The sequence below is a fragment of the Notolepis coatsorum genome (assembly GCF_963971535.1).
Source record: "Notolepis coatsorum genome assembly, chromosome: 11".
Lineage (NCBI taxonomy): Eukaryota > Metazoa > Chordata > Actinopteri > Aulopiformes > Paralepididae > Notolepis > Notolepis coatsorum.
This window is the reverse complement of record NC_140175.1, coordinates 69,347,586-69,366,306: the sequence shown is the minus strand read 5'-3', so window position 1 is coordinate 69,366,306 and position 18,721 is coordinate 69,347,586. Positions and strand designations below refer to the sequence as shown.

Genomic DNA, 18,721 nt, shown 5'->3' with positions numbered 1-18,721 from the left:
AGCCGGGGCCAAGCTAGCAGACTGGGGCTCTGCTGAGGGACTGGGTTAGCTGCCAGGGCATGGCTAGCTAAAGGGGGGTCAAACAGGGGAGCTAACCGGGGAGACTAACAAGCCAAACAGGGGAGTAACAGGCTAACAAGGGAGCTAAACAGGACTAACAAGGAAGCTAAACTGGGCTAACAGGGAAGCTAACAGGGCTAACAGGGGAGCTAGAGGGGAGACTAACAAGCTAACAGGGGAGCTAACAGGGCTAACAGGGGAGCTAGAGGGAAGACTAACAAGCTAACAGGGGAGCTAACAGGGCTAACAGGGGAGCAAGAGGGAACAAGAAAAAAAAAAGGCAAACTCAACATACACAGTCTGTGCTGGCTGGGGTCGTAGACTTGGTGGGGTCGTACTGTTATGGTTTGTAACCGACCCCAATCGCACAACACAAGACAGGTATGATGGTTTGCCAAGAAAACAGATATTTATTGAACAACAGGGAAACACAGGGAAAAAGGACACTGTCCCTTTAAGGGAGAATCACAAAATACTGGAAATAACAAGAGGGGAAGGTACAGTGCCTTTAAGGGGCGAGCTGGAAAAGGGGAACACTAAGGAAAGGTAAGGGAACGCCTAAGGGAAGGTTAAGGGAACGCCTTGGGAAAGGGGAACTAGAGACTAGGTAAACCAGGGACAAGGAGAACAAGGGAGAGAGGACTGGGGACTAGGAGAGCTAGGGATAGAGGACTAGGGACTAGGAGAACTAGGGATAGAGGACTAGGGACTTGGAGAACTAGGGATAGAGGACTAGGGACTAGGAACTAGCTGGAACTAGAAGGGGAGAACTTGGGACCAGGAACTAGGTGGAACTAGAAAGGGAAGAACTAGGGAACAGGAACTAGGTGGAACTAGAAGGGGAGAACTTGGGACCAGGAACTAGGTGGAACTAGAAAGGGGAGAACTAGGGAACAGGAACTAGGTGGAACTAGAAAGGGGACTGAGGCCCGCGGAGGCGGGCTGGGGAACAGGGAGGAACTGGGAGGACTGGTGGAAATCATCTGGGCCGCTCTGCAGGACAGAGGAGATAGTTAATGCACAAAAGGGAAAAAACAGAGCAGGTGCAGAACAGTCCAAATAACAAAGTGAACAAAGTAATAATATCTTCGTGTGACAAACACACAGGGGGAGATGTAAAGTCCAAAAATACTATTCTAAGTGAGAACCAAAAACAGAGGCAATACGCTGGGAGATGAAATGTCCAAACAAACTAACAGAGGCAATACGCTGGGAGATGAAATGTCCAAACAAACTAACAGAGGCAATACGCTGGGAGAGTGACATCACAATCAAAACTCACCCAGGCGTATGCGTAAAGGTACAGGAACAGCAGCGGGAACGGGGGCAAGGACACTACGCTGGGTGAGTGACATCACAATCAAAACTCACCCAGGCGTGTGCGTAATGGTACGGGGACAGCAACGGGAACGGGGGCAAGGACACTACGCTGGGTGAGTGACATCACAATCAAAACTCACCCAGGCGTGTGCGTAATGGTACGGGGACAGCAACGGGAACGGGGGCAAGGACACTACGCTGGGTGAGTGACATCACAATCAAAACTCACCCAGGCGTGTGCGTAATGGTACGGGGACAGCAACGGGGCGAGGGCATCGCCACCGGGTGGCTGGCTGTCCGAGCCGAGGAACAGAGCGCTGGAACAGCGGCGGTGACGAGGGCATCGTCCACCGGGTAGCCGCTGTCGGAGCCGAGGATCAGAGTGCTGGAACAGTGGCGGTGACGAGGGCATCGTCCACCGGGTAGCCGCTGTCGGAGCCGAGGAACAGAGTGCGCGCCACACCTTGGTGTGCGCGTCGGAACAGGGAGCTGGAACAGTGGCGGTGGCGAGGATGTCGTCCACCGGGTAGCCACTGTCGGAGCGAGGAACAGAGTGCGCGCCACACCTTGGTGTGCGCGTCGGAACAGGGAGCTGGAACAGTGGCGGTGGCGAGGATGTCGTCCACCGGGTAGCCACTGTCGGAGCGAGGAACAGAGTGCGCGCCACACCTTGGTGTGCGCGTCGGAACAGTGGCGGTGGCGAGAGCGTCGTCCACCGGGTAGCCGCTGTCGGAGCCGAGGAACAGAGTGCGCGCCACACCTTGGTGTGCGCGTCGGGACAGTGGCGGTGGCGAGAGCGTCGTCCACCGGGTAGCCGCTGTCGGAGCCGAGGAACAGAGTGCGCGCCACACCTTGGTGTGCGCGTCGGGACAGTGGCGGTGGCGAGAGCGTCGTCCACCGGGTAGCCGCTGTCGGAACCGAGAGACGCCTCGGGGTGCGTCTGCGAGGAGGAGTGTGCCAAGCTCGAAGGTCTGGAAGATGCGCGTCAGTGCGCTGGTACGGAGGAGCGTGCCAAGCTCGAGGGTCCGGGAGATGCGCGTCTGTGCGCTGGAACGGAGGAGCGTGCCAAGCTCGAGGATCCGGGAGATGCGCGTCAGTGCGCTGGAACGGAGGAGCGTGCCAAGCTCGAGGGTCCGGGAGAAGCGCGTCAGTGCGCTGGAACGGAGGAGCGTGCCAAGCTCGAGGGTCCGGGAGATGCGCGTCAGTGCGCTGGAACGGAGGAGCGTGCCAAGCTCCAGGGTCCGGGAGATGCGCGTTGGTCTAGATGTGCGTCAGGACGAACAGCTGCGCTGGGGTCTGCAGTGGAACGCTGAGGTGCCTCCCGTGGAAGTTACAGGGAGCGCAGAACAGTCTCCTCCACAGGCTACGGCGACAGCAGACGAAGGCTGGAGCAAACATCTCAAGGCTGGAGAGGTCCATCTTACAGCATTGGTAGACCAGAGGATCTCCCGAAAAGAGTCTAGATGTTAGGAATATGACTCGGCATGAATACAACACGACCCCACGCCGAAACGAGGGGAAGCGCCCTGGTATTTAAAGCCCACAGGGGGACTAATTAGCCTGCCACCACAGGTGCGAGAGATAATAGAATATCAAACAGGTGTGGCCACTAAGGGTAAGGAACGAGAGGGTGGGGGCTAGAGAGAGTGAGTAGGGAATTCCTAACAGTAGGCTTAAAGAAGACAGAGAATAGGGAATTCCTAACAGTAGGCTTAAAGAAGACAGAGAATAGGGAATTCCTAACAGTAGGCTTAAAGAAGACAGAGAAAAGGTAGTGAGCAGCGGGCAAAACCTCACAGTTTCTCGCATGCGCACAGTACAGGCCCCCAACGCACAGTACAGGCCCCTCCTATGTATGGGGCTGCGGCACTGCAGTTTTATGCTATTGGCAGAGTGCAGTGTTGACCTGGGGACGCAACAGTTGTGATTGCAGGATCAAGAAAAAAGGGCTGGGTTTGAGATAGGTCGATCGTACAGTACAGTTACTACTCCAACTTGACTTTTGAACCAAGTGACCAAGGAAACTCGTTAGTTTATGTGTGAGTGATGTATTTATTCAGTTATTTTTTTATGTGATTCTCTTGTCAGTATGTTAAACCAGTGGTTTTCAAGCACTGGCTCGGTACCTGAAGTTGAGATGCGGGAAGATAAAAAATTTATCCCCAAATACACAGTGGCGCAGCAGGAGGTATAGAGCGTTCATCTAGTATTCAGAAGGTTCCCGGTTTGATTCTGGTTCCTCCCGATGAATAGATTGGCACCTTGCATGGTTGCCTCCGCCGTTGGTGTGAATGAATGAGTGAATGTGAGGCACAAGTTGTAAAGCGTTTTGGATAAAAACGCGAATGTTATATAAATGCAGTCCATTTACAAGTCCATGTATAATTTCTGAGAAATAGATATCAAACATGCTGTCTATCTAATACTGTAAGTATAAAGATAGACTACAGTCTAACACCTTCTTTTTTTTCATCATAAAAGATGTATTTTTTTAAATGTGTGTCCGCTGAGAAGAAGTGTGAAAACCACTGGATTAAACTGCAATCTCTTGGAATCCATATAACCTGCTTGGTTTTATTTGACAGAAAGAACAGCCAGTTGTGCAGTTATGTTCTATTTTCTCTGATGGAATTTTGTAATTCTGTTTTGTTTTTGGCATAATGAAATCTTGATCCTTGTGTCTCGTCACATCATGTTGTCCTCTGTGTTGAATTATGGATTTGAATGAAAAGGATATTTTCACATGATGTACAGAGATGAAAAATGTATGTATGTATGTATGTATGTGATAGGTTTTTCAGTTCATTGATGACGAATATCCTCTATATATCTAAAGGCCTTAATGAAGAATATGCCTAGAAGTCTGTGTCTCTCTTCCCCTCCATGTGGCGTGACCTGATGACCGTGCACACACATGCAAAATCATGTAGCAGAACATGCAAAATCCTAGTTCACTCTCTCTCTCTGGCAGTTATACATGCAAAATCATGTCTCAAGAGTGTATAAAATGACATGTAATATGGACATTCTGTTCTCCGGCTCTCTTTTGTCTACTGGTGATGTGCCCGCGCGGGGTGACTGTCTGTCTTCTTCTCTAATGAATAAAAGCTCCGTTTGAGAAATACTCTGTCCTCCGCTTCGTCTTTCGGCCGACTGGCCCACTGGCAAATCAATTAAGAATTCACGAGGGATAGGAAATCCCTAACAAATGGAGGTTCCAGAGTGAGAATTGATGTGGGCCAGCCGCAACCAAGGACGGAACGACGCGGAGGAGGAGGAGATGGTGCAGAGGGATAGACTTTCACTACCAGCTGTCTGCAGCGCGTCTGACCCAGGGGTGAGCTACCAACGGCAGCCCCTCAGACGTCCGTGACCAGACCACCAGACGACCGGATGACAGGCAGGAGGAGACAAAGGACAGACGGGCCAGGATGAGAGGCGACCGGAGGAGATGGCAGCTGTGCGAGAGGCCGGAGAGGAACACTGCAGCCAGGCACCGCAGATCAATCACCGCTGATCGTCGTCTACGACACGCAGTTCGTCCACGACTAGAACGGGGGAAGCGGCCGCAGGAGAGACACTGAGCTGAGTTGGAGTGATGGTGGGCCGGCCGGCGAGAGGTGGAGAGGACAGTCTGAGACACTGGGAAGGTAGCGGACCGGAGGAGGCACGTTTGTCTAGGGGACCGCACCCTGGAACGGGGACCAACCTCAGGAGGTCAGCCCTTGCCCTCCAGAAGACGGGGCCGACCCAGGTGGGCGGTGCACTGTGACAGAGGGAAGGAAGCGCCCTGATGGACGTTGTGTGTGCCTACGGGAACCAGCTCAGGAGGAGACCCACGTCCCCTAGAAGACGGGACCAGGGGTGCACTGTAATAGAGGGGGGGTTCCTCTGGGTTAGGTGATGAGTAAGGGGGATCCGGCGGGGTTACGTGCTATCTTCTGTTAAGTTGCCAGAATTGTGTTTCTCTCTTTCTTCTCTCTCTCTCTCCCGCTTTCTCCCCTCCCTCTATCTCTCTCTCTGCTCTCCTGATGTTGATTATCCCGTCTGGTATTGGATGTGATGCATGTAATGAGGTGACAATCGACGGATACAGATCAATGAACTGTGTGTTGACGTTTTATTTAACGTCAAAAGGGGGAATTGATAGGTTTTTCAGTTCATTGATGACGAATATCCTCTATATATCTAAAGGCCTTAATGAAGAATATGCCTAGAAGTCTGTGTCTCTCTTCCCCTCCATGTGGCGTGACCTGATGACCGTGCACACACATGCAAAATCATGTAGCAGAACATGCAAAATCCTAGTTCACTCTCTCTCTCTGGCAGTTATACATGCAAAATCATGTCTCAAGAGTGTATAAAATGACATGTAATATGGACATTCTGTTCTCCGGCTCTCTTTTGTCTACTGGTGATGTGCCCGCGCGGGGTGACTGTCTGTCTTCTTCTCTAATGAATAAAAGCTCCGTTTGAGAAATACTCTGTCCTCCGCTTCGTCTTTCGGCCGACTGGCCCACTGGCAAATCAATTAAGAATTCACGAGGGATAGGAAATCCCTAACATATGTATGTATGTATGTATGTATGTATGTATGTATGTATGTATGTATGTATGTATGTATGTATGTATGTATGTATGTATGTATGTATGTATGGATGTATGGATATATGGATAGGTATAGATTGGGGGATAGATATGTAGATCAGTGTTTCATAAACGCGGGGCAGGGGAACAGTGATGGTCACTGAGATGTTTCTGAGCTGTCCCTATAACTTGTTTAGTTTAGGTACAGTATAACAGCTATTATACAGTATTACTTTTAATGTAAAACAGTATAGTTCTAGTACTATAACCGGTCCATGGAGGTGGAAATAACTTACCTTCTGGTCTCCACTCCCAAAACTAAATAACAGCCAACAAGTACAGTATATATAACAGAGAGAAACCTTGCATAACAGGAAACGACATCATCACTTCTTAAACCACCCCATCTGTATCCCTGATTCAGATTAATTACTGTATGTGCTATATATAAATATAGATTTTTACTCAGCAAAGGACATGCTTCATATCCTGTTGCAGGTATTGCAATGTACAGCTGAAAAATTATTGAAACCAGAAAATGCTTGTGGGGTAAGAGATTAATGAATTTGCTTGGAGAGCGTGTTTGAAATCTGTTCAATTGTTAGTGTGATATATGGATTTTTTTTAATTTATTTTTTTATCATTTTGGGGAAACAAGGTGAAACTGCAGCCTCAACTCCTGTCTGCACTTCTGTAAGTTGGCCTCCAGGGGTCAGTCATCCCTCATGTCAATTAGAGAAAGAGGGGACTCCTGGCAGGCAATGTCTATGGATACCATCACCCGGAAGGACCTTGGCTTTGACTACTGGCTTGGGTAAGAGATATGTTAATATGTGAACAAGACAAATGTCAACAAGACACCACAACAAGTGATGACCCATCTCCAGGTCGCGTGTACCTGTTCCGCAACAGTAAGTTACTTCCGGGGTAGGCCTGATTGGCCCCGACAGGCACGTGACGCGGCAAACTCAGGACGCGCAACGAGGCTGCTGAGAGCTGTCGCGCGAAATAGGCTGTCTATTGCCATTCTCTAACACAAACTCTAACCTTAACCAGCTCCTTAACAGCGCCTAAACTTAACCGTTCTAACCTTAACCAACTCCGAAACAATGCCTAACCTTAACCTTAACCTTAACCATGCCTAACCTTAACCATAGAAAGAATATTGCCATTCTCTAACACAAACTCTAACCTTAACCAGCTCCTTAACAGCGCCTAAACTTAACCGTTCTAACCTTAACCAACTCCGAAACAATGCCTAACCTTAACCTTAACCTTAACCATGCCTAACCTTAACCGGCGAAAGAATACACGGTAAAAAAAAATCACGTTAAAAAAAAAAAATCATGGGATTTGAACTCGCGTCAACAACGAACCGCAGGACCACGGACCGCTGCTATGCCAGGTGAGCTAAAGCGCCGAATGAGAGTCATAGCGGATTTGGACGGTTACGTAATTCCACAAGCTCTGCCGAGCGTGCCGCGCGGCAGAGAAAGTTGCGCGTCACGTGCCTGTCGGGGCCAATCAGGCCTACCCCGGAAGTAACTTACTGTTGCGGATAAGCTATACGCCTCCAGGTCACAGCCAAGGTCCTTCCAGTGATGGGATCTAGACACCCTCAACAACAACACAGAGCTCTTTTACCTCAGATTTCCAGATGACCTGGCGCTGCTGTCTAAACTCTATACACACACGCTGAGTTTAGCATATATTCAAAAAATGTGAAGAAAAACTATGCACACACTCTTACAAACTCACTCTTACAAAAAAAGAGTTGTAGCTATGTTCCTGACCTCCATCAGCCTTCCTCAGACAATCTAGATTCTAGACTAACCTAATTATCAGAAAAAGAAAGAAAAATTAAATGACATTACCTGGTGAGAAAATACAATAAATGAGAGCACACAGTGGCAGACTATCTGACCACTTCTACTGACTCAAAACTGAGGAAGACGCTGATCATATACAGACTATGTGAATGCATCCTGACAGTAGAAACAAGAAGACGGACAGAGGGGAAGGGGACAGGCTGTGTTCACTCTGCTCACAAGGTGAGGTGGAGACAAGCAGCATTTCCTATTACACTGTGACAGGAATTGAGAAATAGGAGCGTTATTCTTCCCTAAAATTACCGCGCAGATTGATTGATTGAATGAAAATTGTATTAACAGATTGCAGAATGGGTACAATACAGTACGGCTCAATACACACAATTGTTTTTTTTTATCTGCTTTTTCTCCCCATTTTTCTATTTTTTCTCCCGTCCTCAATTTTGTATTGTCCAATTCTACCCTCCCCTGTCTCGAACGTTGTTAGGCCATGCCTCCCACAAGCCGGCTGCAATGTGGACGAAGCCTTGCATCACGTGTCCCCTCCGGTACTCGAGGCAGCCGTCGCATCTTTTCACCTGCACAGCGCGATCTCTCAGCGGCGAATGTCTGCGTGGGAGGGACACGCCGCCCTCATCGCTTCCTGATTTTACTGCGCAGGCGCACCAACCGACCTGTAGGAGTCGCTGTCCACAACGTCCGATCCCCACCCACCAGCTTCCGACCCCCTAATACTGCCAATTGTATTAGTATGAACGACCAGCCAAGCTGGTAGCAACGCCGAACCCAGCATATCCTGCGTTGGTGGTGAGCGCCTTGCCCACTGCGCCACCTAGCTGCCCAATACACACAATTGTTAAGGGGATGCAAACCAGAGAAAGACTTTCGTCTTGTTTACATCAGGGTCCCCCATTTCAATTCATATTGAATTGTAAGTAAGGGTGCAACTTGCACCGTGCAATCCATTCTTTGTGGATCTAGCCCAGAGTTTCTAAAAGAGAATATATACATTTGAGGGGGAAGAAACTGTACATCGGAGGGGGTTGGGTGGGGGGGGGTTTGGACATTTACCGGGGCCAGTTTCGAATTGCAGCCTCCCGTAGGTGCTCGTTGAGAGCAGTTTTGAAGGTGGGTAGGGATTCACATTATTTTACGGCTGTGGGTAGGGCATTCCACATTGTTGTGGCATAAAACCAACTTCGAAAGAGCGCCTAAGCTTAACCGTCCAAAAACTTGCCATCCCACGATTGGCGCACATGTCACATGACCAGAAACGTGCGTGGCCAATCAGAGCGCAAAACGGGAACGTGGAAGGACAAGCCACTTGCTTAAAGTATAGAAGCTTCCGGGTCGCGTCTATTCGAAGCCTAACCGGTTCATGCTTCCGCGTTCGCGTTTTGCGAATCTGATTGGCCACTGCCGTTTCTGGTGCGATCTGATTGGCCACTGACGTTTCTGGTCATGTGACATGTGCGCCCAATCGCGTGACTCACCCATTTCCGCCTCGACCAGCAGCAAACTACCTAACGCCTAGTTTATCACTGGTTAAGCAGCTTAGGCGACACTTTCGAAGTTGGTTAAGGTTAGAGTTTGGAATCAGGGCTGGTGTTCTATCGCCCTGCTCTAAGACAAACTCTAACCTTAACCAACTTCGAAAGAGTGACTAAGCTTAACCAGTGATAGAAACAGGCGTCACACGATTGGCGCAGATGTCACATGACCAGAAACGTCAGTGGCCAATCAGATCGCAGAACGCGAACGCGGAACTGGAAATCGGTTGGTAAAAGTAATGACGCCGCCCGGCCGCCTGTATATTTTCCCCAACGGTGTTTCACTTCCGCGTTCGGTTTGCGCGATCTGATTGGCCACTGATGTTTCTCTCAGCGCCAATCGCGTTACTCCTAACAAACTGGTTAAGCTTGGCGACTCTTTCGAAGTCGCTCTCTTTCGAAGTTGGTTAAGGTTAGGGTTAGTTGGTTAAGGTTAGGGTTAAGGTTATGGTTAGTTGGTTAAGGTTAGGGTTAGTTGGTTAAGGTTAGGGTTAGGGTTAGTTGGTTAAGGTTAGGGTTAGGGTAACAGCCTGGTGGCGCGATTGTTAACGCGATTGGCGCTGAAAAAAACGTCAGGTCGCGTCCTGCGATCTGATTGGCCACTAACGTTTCTGGTGCGATCTGATTGGCCAATGACGTTTCTGGTCATGTGAGATGTGCGCCCAATCGCGTGACGCGCCCATTTACGCCTCGACGTTAGCTACTAGGCTACATACACTGAGTGTAGCGTGAGCTCACGTTAGCTACTAGGCTACACTGACTGTAGCGCAAGCTCACGTTAGCTACTAGGCTACATACACTGAGTGTAGCGCGAGCTCACGTTAGCTACTAGGCTACATACACTGACTGTAGCGCGAGCTCACGTTAGCTACTAGGCTACATACACTGAGTGTAGCGCGAGCTCACGTTGGCTACTAGGCTACATACACTGACTGTAGCGCAAGCTCACGTTAGCTACTAGGCTACATACACTGAGTGTAGCGCGAGCTCACGTTAGCTACTAGGCTACATACACTGTAGCGCGAGCTCACGTTAGCTACTAGGCTACATACACTGAGTGTAGCGTGAGCTCACGTTAGCTACTAGGCTACATACAGTGAGTGTAGCGTGAGCTCACGTTAGCTACTAGGCTACATACAGTGAGTGTAGCGCGAGCTCACGTTAGCTACTAGGCTACATACACTGAGACATACACTGAGTGTAGCGCGAGCTCACGTTAGCTACTAGGCTACATACACTGACTGTAGCGCGAGCTCACGTTAGCTACTAGGCTACATACACTGAGTGTAGCGCAAGCTCACATTAGCTACTAGGCTACATACACTGACTGTAGCGCGAGCTCACGTTAGCTACTAGGCTACATACAGTGAGTGTAGCGCAAGCTCACGTTAGCTACTAGGCTACATACACTGAGTGTAGCGCGAGCTCACGTTAGCTACTAGGCTACATACACTGAGTGTAGCGCGAGCTCACGTTAGCTACTAGGCTACATACACTGAGTGTAGCTCGACCTCACGTTAGCTACTAGGCTGCCTCGCCTGTTTCTTTCACCGATTAAGCTTAGGCACTCTTTCGAAGTTGGTTAAGGTTAGAGTTTGTCTTAGAACAGGGCGATAGAACACCAGCCCTGATTCCAAACTCTAACCTTAACCAACTTCGAAAGAGTCGCCTAAGCTTAACCAGTGATAAACTAGGCGTTAGGTAGTTTGCGGAAATGGGCGCGTCACACGATTGGGCCGCACCAGAAACGTCAGTGGCCAATCAGATCGCAGAACGCGGAACTGGAAATCCGTTGGTAAAAGAATAGACGCGGACGGGACGCGTCTATTCGAAAGGCAACCGGTTTATGCTTCCGCGTTCGCGTTTTGCGCTCTGATTGGCCACTGCTGTTTCTGGTCGCACCAATCGTGTGACGGCAAGTTCTTTCACTGGTTAAGCTTAGGCACTCTTTCGAAGTTGGTTAATGTTAGAGTTTGTCTTAGAGCATGGTGATAGAACGCCAGCCCTGATTCCAAACTCTAACCTTAACCAACTTCGAAAGAGTCGCCTAAGCTTAACCAGTGATAAACTAGGCGTTAGGTGGTTTGCTGCTGGTCGAGGCGGAAATGGGCGCGTCACGCGATTGGGCGCACATGTCACATGACCAGAAACGTCAGTGGCCAATCAGATTAGCAAAACGCATAAACCGGTTGCCTTTCGAATAGACGCGCCCGCGGCGTGTCTCGTCCGCGTCTATGCTTTTACCAACGCGTTCGTGTTTCCGGGTTCCCGTTTTGCGCTCTGATTGGCCAGGTCATGTGACATGTGCGCCAATCGTGGGACGGCAAGTTCTGCGCCTATTTCCGGGTCGAACAGCCTGCAAACTACCTAACGCCTAGTTTATCACTGGTTAAGCTTAGGCGACTCTTTCGAAGTTGGTTAAGGTTAGAGTTTGGAATCAGGGCTGGTGGTCTATCGCCCTGCTCTAAGACAAACTCTAACCTTAACCAACTTCGAAAGAGCGCCTAAGCTTAAGCTTAACCAGTGTAGAAACTTGCGGTCCCACGATTGGGCGTACATGTCACATGACCTGGCCAATCAGAGACGCGGAAACACGAACGCGTTGGTAAAAGCAATCAGGCGCAAAGCAGCCCTTGCAGCCCAGACAGGAGGACCTTGAGTCACCGCACGGCACGCAGTCGCAGACACTCTCGTCTGCTCTGGGTTCAGTGGGTTGTTGCAGCGGCTGGAATGGCCCCTCGCCAGGAACCCGCAGAATTAGCTCATTGTTAACAGTAGAACGTTAGTCAGCTCTGCCTCGCCTGTGTTGAACTCGACAAGGCAGCCTTGGACAGGGGAGCATTCCCCCACAACAAGGCTGCCTGGCTTCAACCAAGACAATTCAACTTGTTCAGCCACAACTGCTGCTACTATCCGAGCTAGCTGTGGTTAGAGAGAGAGAGAGAGGGAGGGAGAGAAAGAGAGAGGGGGACAGAGCGGGCTCCAGTCCCACTCCAACGGGACTTTATTCTGTGTAAGTAGCAAAGATAACTCCTGACAGCAAAACAAATGAATACCTAACGCTTAGCTTATTTTAATGATTACAAATGTCGACAGCTGCCATCAATGCTAATGATTATATATTGAAGACGCTGTCTTAGCCACGTTAGCTAGCGGTGGCTAATAATAGTCAATGTACGTGTTTGTGTGTGTGTGTGTGTAGGTGTATTATCTCGTGTTATAACCAGACAAACTCTAACGTTATAAAATGATGCGTCTTTTCACAGACTGTGTTATAATCGTTACAGTTTAGCTGGGATAATAACTGCTAACCGACACGATCTTCACATTTTAATTATTGTGTTATAATTAAATGTCATATATCGTTATTATAACGTGACAACTAACTACCGGTACTCACACAATTCTAAACGTGTAGTGATATTGATGTTGGAATTCATTTGGTGACAATGTCATTGCAACGTCTTGTTGTTAGGTAAGATACTCACAATAAACTGTGATGTCTTTCTTTACCGCACACCTTACAGTTCTAAAGAAGCGTCGATTTTAACACTAAACAACACTTGGATTATGTTTTCACAGGGTGAGATCTGGAAGATGCATGTCTCAAATATTTTCAGATTTATCATGCAGCAGATATGTATGCTTGACAAACCAAACCAAACACCTTAAATTATTTAATATAATTAATTCCAGCGACCCTATTATGCAAATAGATTGACACATTATTCCTCTACCTACAACATCTTCCATAGTTGTCATTTAACGTTATACAGTACAGTGTCTGGTCGGTTTGAATTGCGAGCCGGCAGTGAGTTTCCCCATCCAGGGATTGTTCTATATTTAGGCACACAGAGCAATAGTATGCAACTGCACAACGTCAGCGCAGCACTCTCAGTCCCCGCGCTGTCAGGCCCCTCAGGAATTTGGGTCACGAGACCGTCACAGGTCCGCTCTCGTCTATGCTTTTACCAACGCGTTCGTGCAAACTACCTAACGCCTAGTTTATCACTGGTTAAGCTTAGGCGACTCTTTCGCAGTTGGTTAAGGTTAGAGTTTGGAATCAGGGCAGGCGTTCTATCGCCCTGCTCTAAGACAAACTCTAACCTTAACCAACTTCGAAAGAGTGCCTAAGCTTAACCAGTGTAGAAACTTGCGGTCCCACGATTGGGCGTACATGTCACATGACCTGGCCAATCAGAGACGCGGAAACACGAACGCGTTGGTAAAAGCAATCAGGCGGCCCGCTCAGCAGCGCCACCCACCCAATGGCTGAATTGCCAATGGCTGAATTGGAGTATTGCTATTGCACTGTGCGGGCAGATCCGCGATGCGTTTATTTAAACTTTATTTAACAGATTGCAGAATGGGTACAGTACAGTACAGCTCAATACACACAATTGTTAAGGGGATGCAGACCAGAGAAAGACTTTTGTCTTGTTTACATCAGGGTCCCCCATTTTCAATTCATCAGGACATATATGACATACATGACATACAGATAGACAGTACTGCTACATCTATACATTTATGACATATCAGATTTACAAATACAGTACTGTTTGTGATACAAAAAGAGTCTAAAAAAGAGAGTATATACATTTGACGAAGAAACTGTACATTGGAGGAGGTTGGGTAGGTGGGGGGGCAAACTGTACATTGGAGGTGGTTGGGTAGGTGGGGTGGTGGAGGGGGGGGTTGGGTAGGTGGGGGGGCAAACTGCAAACTGTACATTGGAGGTGGTTGGGGGGGGGGGTTGGGTAGGCGGGTGGGGTGGGGGGGGTAACTGTACATTGGATTATCGACGAAACCTTACTTGGTCCCAAGATGAGGGTCTCGTGTATTATTGGGTTAGGACATTTACTGTACATTGGAGGGGGTTGGGTTAGGATCTGATCGTTACACTGACACTATGTCTATTTGTATTAATTTGTTTTTTATTGATTTGGAGTAGTGGAAATATCTTTAATAATATTTGGAACGGCGTGTGTCTGGAGGACAAAAGCATTGGGATGTGTGTCGGTATCTTACCAGTAACTGCATTAGCGATTTGTCAAAGCTGGACAACCCACAGGTCGTTTTTTACTGTACTGTACCCATTCTGCAATCTGTTAAATAAAGTTTAAATAAACGCATCGCGGATCTGCCCGCACAGTGTAATACTCCAATTCAGCCATTGGGTGGGTGGCGCTGCTGAGCGGGCCTGTGACGGTCTCGTGACCCAAATTTCTGAGGGGCCTGACAGCGCAGGGCCTGACAGTGCGGGGACTGAGAGTGCTGCGCTGACGTTCTGCAGATGGATGCTTCTCACACAGAGAGGTGAAGTCATTCTTTGTCTACCGCAGCACAGATGCGTTTGGTGAAGCCAGATACTATTCAGAAAGGAAGACGGCGCAACTCCGACTCATTTCAGACACAAGGCGCGGCATTGCCCCCCCCCCCCCCCCCCCCCCCCCCACACACACTTTAGGAGTCCATCGATCTCACAGAGTGAACGAATAGGGATAGCGCCACTAGTGTAAAGTCCCGCCCACCTAAGAGACCGGATCGGTTCCATTTTCAACCCACTGGCGCTGCCTTGATTGTGTTATCTTTTCTTATCCACTATCTTTGCTGAAGCTGTCTGCCGCATCCCTGGGTGACCGGTGTGTATGCCAAATTCTGAATAAACTGGTCAACACTGCTTTATTTCCGGCTTTGGGTGCCTGATGTGGCGCATCAGGCAGCCAGAGCCGGAAATAAAGCAGTTTTGAGCAGTGTTGACCAGTTTAAAAAAAGTATTTAAAATGTTTATTAGCAACGCCGAGCTTTCAAACCCTAGCGTTTGTCTGTCCGAAGCCCTTGTGCAACTTTGAGTACCTTTGACATTTCTGTGCGATACTTGTACACCGAGCGTTTTGCTGAGGACCAGTTCTTCAGAGTTAATTGTGAGATTTTCCTATGAAGGTATAAGGGACGGTGTATTCACTCGTGCATCACCGTCCGTCCCGAAAGGGGCTATATTTAAGTAATGATATTTGGTTTTCGCAGGATAACATCTGTTTCTCCTTTAGAGTAATGCACAACGTTCATTTATTTATTTTAGACCCTGTACAAACCAAGTTTGAACTTGTATTGAATATTAGGGCTGAACAATTACATGAATCAAAATTGTATCGAAATGCAATGTGATCTGTTTCAAACTTTCAATATCAAAATACAGGAGGTGCAATATTTGTTAAAGACAAAATGTCTGTCAAAATACTATTCTAAATGAAGTATTGTGGTGCTGCAGAGATGTCCCAGCCTACAGATTGTGTTCTATGGACTTAAAAGGGATATTTAACTTTAATATAACTTCTACAGCTATCTTTACCTCTATGAAAGTAAACTAGTGACTGATAGTTATTATTATTTATAACTCTAGTTATATGATTGCTGGCAAAGCGTCTCACAGGGCTGCACGGTTATGACAAATCTAATAATTGTGATTATTTTGCTTGATAAAAATTCCATTATTAATCACAAATATGGTATGGGAGACTTTCCAACATGCACTCATGGTGGACATACAGTTGAAAATTCACGCAACAAAAGAGCCATTGAATATTGTGGGGCTCGCGGCGGCTACGTGGCGTAGTGGGCAAGGCGCTCGCCACGAATGCGGAGACGCTGGGCTCGCCTGTTCGAGCCCAGCGCTCCACATTGCTTTCAGTTTAGCTGGTCGTTCATACTAATACACATTGGCCGTATTAGGGGGTGGGAAACTGATGGGTGGGGATCGGGCGTTGTGGACAGCGACTCCTACAGGTCAGTTGGTGCGCCTGCGCAGTAGAATCAGGAAGTGTCGGGGGCAGCGTGAGCCTCCCACGCGTTACTCCTCGCCACTGAGAGATCGAGCTGCGCAGGTGAAAAGATGCGACTGCTGTTACCTCGAGTATCGGAGGGGACTTGTGCTATGTATGACTTAGTCCACATTGCAGCCGGCTTGTGGGAGGCAAGAAACAGCGTTCGTGACAGGGGAGGGTTGAATTGGATGATACGAAATTGGGATGGGAGAAAATATAGAAAATGGGAGAAAAAGTGGATAAAAAAAAAGAATATTGTGGAGCTCCCTTCACACTTTTTTTATTTTTATTTTTTTTATTATCTTTTTATTGATTTTCACCATGGTCCATACAAACAATATCTTGACTTCGCCTTCTGCTGTACAAATTGCATCAATTGTTAATAATTATTACTTTACTTAAAAGTTGCAGTGCAGAAGTACCATTACATGCATGAGGACCCATACAGTCAATAACATCCTATACTTTTTTTTCTCTAGACAAACAAAAACAATAACAAGAAATAATAGATAACAAAATGATATGTTATGGTACCTCTCCAATACATCTGCATTTACCATAAATGCAGATACTACTGCATTCCTGATACTTCCTGATACTCTACTCCCTTTACACAAGTTTCACTTAACAATTATCCCGAATGATCATTTCTATATACCTTAAACAAATGAAGATCGTAAAGGTGTAATGTACATTATCCATCTTTCCCATTTCTTCCGAAACTTATCCTGTTGCAACCTAAAAGAAAAAGTAATTATTTCCATCTTAAAAATATCATAAATAATATCAATCCAATCATCCACTGTAGGAATTTCTGTTCTTAACCACTTTCTAGTAATGGCTTTCCTGCTAGCCGCACTTAATATCTGAAATATATATCTATCCCCATTTTCTGATGGCCTGGTGCCCAAATATAGACTTTCCAACTTAAATGGGATGTCCCCCTGGAATACTTTTTCAAAAATTGTATGGACCTCCCTCCAGAAAGGTATCAGCAATGGACAAGACCAGAATATGTGGTAATGATTTGCCTCTGAGAGGCCACACTGTCTCCAGCAGTTGGAAGATTTGGTATGGTGGCTCCCTTGAGCTGGAGTACTAAAGAACCTAATCAGGGATTTCCAACAAAATTCTCTCCATACTGGTGAACTTGATGTTTTCCATTGTATTTCACATAGATCCTCCCATTCCTCTTCTGTTATATTTAGGTTTCCCTCCCTTTCCCATTTCTGTTTTACATACAATGAATTACCTTTCGTCTGTTGTAATCCCTTATAGAGTCTTGAGATGGTTTTTTGGTTTGAGTTCGAGACATAAGCCTATCTGAAGACTTTTAATAAAATATTTTCAGAAAGTGTTTGTTTACTTTGCTTCAGTAGTTGCTCAATATAGTGCCTTCACACTTTCCTATAGAATAATGTGATAGGCATAGCCACAGATAGGAAAGCAGAAATTCCATTCCATCACCGCTGGGCTGTTCCTTTCCCCTGTTGTCAATTTATTCAAGACATACTGGGATTAAAGGATAGTAGCATTTGCATGCAGCCATAGGGTTTCTCTTTTGTGAGCCTGTGAGGTGATCCCAAGCAAACGTCACATGAGGGCGGCGTCCAGGCCGCGCTCATCTCTCGGCCGGGGTAGCAGTGCTGCACCTCGGTACGGATGAGGCTCCTTTTGTAAAGGAGAGCAATCTTGTTTTTCATATCACCATAGTTGGATACTTACTTGGATGTTTCAGCGTAAAACTGGGACAGGGTTCTACACCGGCAGAAAGCATGGTCCATTGAATGGAACTCTTCTGTCTATGTGAATTTCATAGATTTTGAGAAAGCCTTTGACAGCGTGGATATGGAAATGCTGTGGACTACTGGCTCACACACATCAACAGATGCAGGAAAAATCAGGAAAACTGGAAGAAACTGTTGCTCTGCTCGGGCTCAAAATAAACTCATCCAAAACCAAAGTAATGCTTATCAACAGCAACGTACGGAAGACGATTGGAAAGGCATGGACAACATTCAACATGCTAAACATTATCTGGAAGGCAAAAAACCTGTCACTCAGGACCAAGCTACAAATCTTTAACTCAAACGTAAAGACCACTCTACTATATGGCTCAGAATCCTGGAAAACCACCACCACTATACTAAATAAGCTGCAGACCTTCACCAACCGGTGCCTCAGACGCCTCCTGGGAATATACTGGCCCAACACCATCTCTAACGCCAACCTGTGGGAACTCACCAAACAGGACACAATAGAAATTCAAATCCGGAGGAGGAAGTGGAAGTGGATAGGTCACACACTCAGAAGAAAGAAATCAATCACAAAGCGGGCGCTGACATGGAACCCACAGGGCAGGAGGAAGAGAGGCAGACCAAAAACCACCTGGAGAAGAACCACAGAACAGGAGATGAAGAAAGAAGGGCTGTCCTGGCAAGATCTGGGGCGGAGGGCACAAGACCGCAGAGGATGGAGGAGCTTCGTCGACGGCCTATATCCCTTTGGGAATTTAAAGGCCTAAGTGAAGTGAAGAAAGCATGTTGCG

General features: G+C 47.5%; 1 long non-coding RNA gene across 1 annotated transcript in view; it reads left to right on the top strand.

Moving 5' to 3' along the window:
* The first annotated feature begins 12,042 nt into the window (after nucleotides 1-12,042).
* The window catches only part of LOC311236982, a 34,837-nt gene continuing 28,158 nt past the window's right edge, over nucleotides 12,043-18,721 (top strand). Inside the window, exon 1 of the long non-coding RNA XR_014620270.1 lies at nucleotides 12,043-12,359. This is a non-coding gene — a long non-coding RNA (uncharacterized lncRNA). The remainder of the gene's footprint in view (nucleotides 12,360-18,721) is intronic.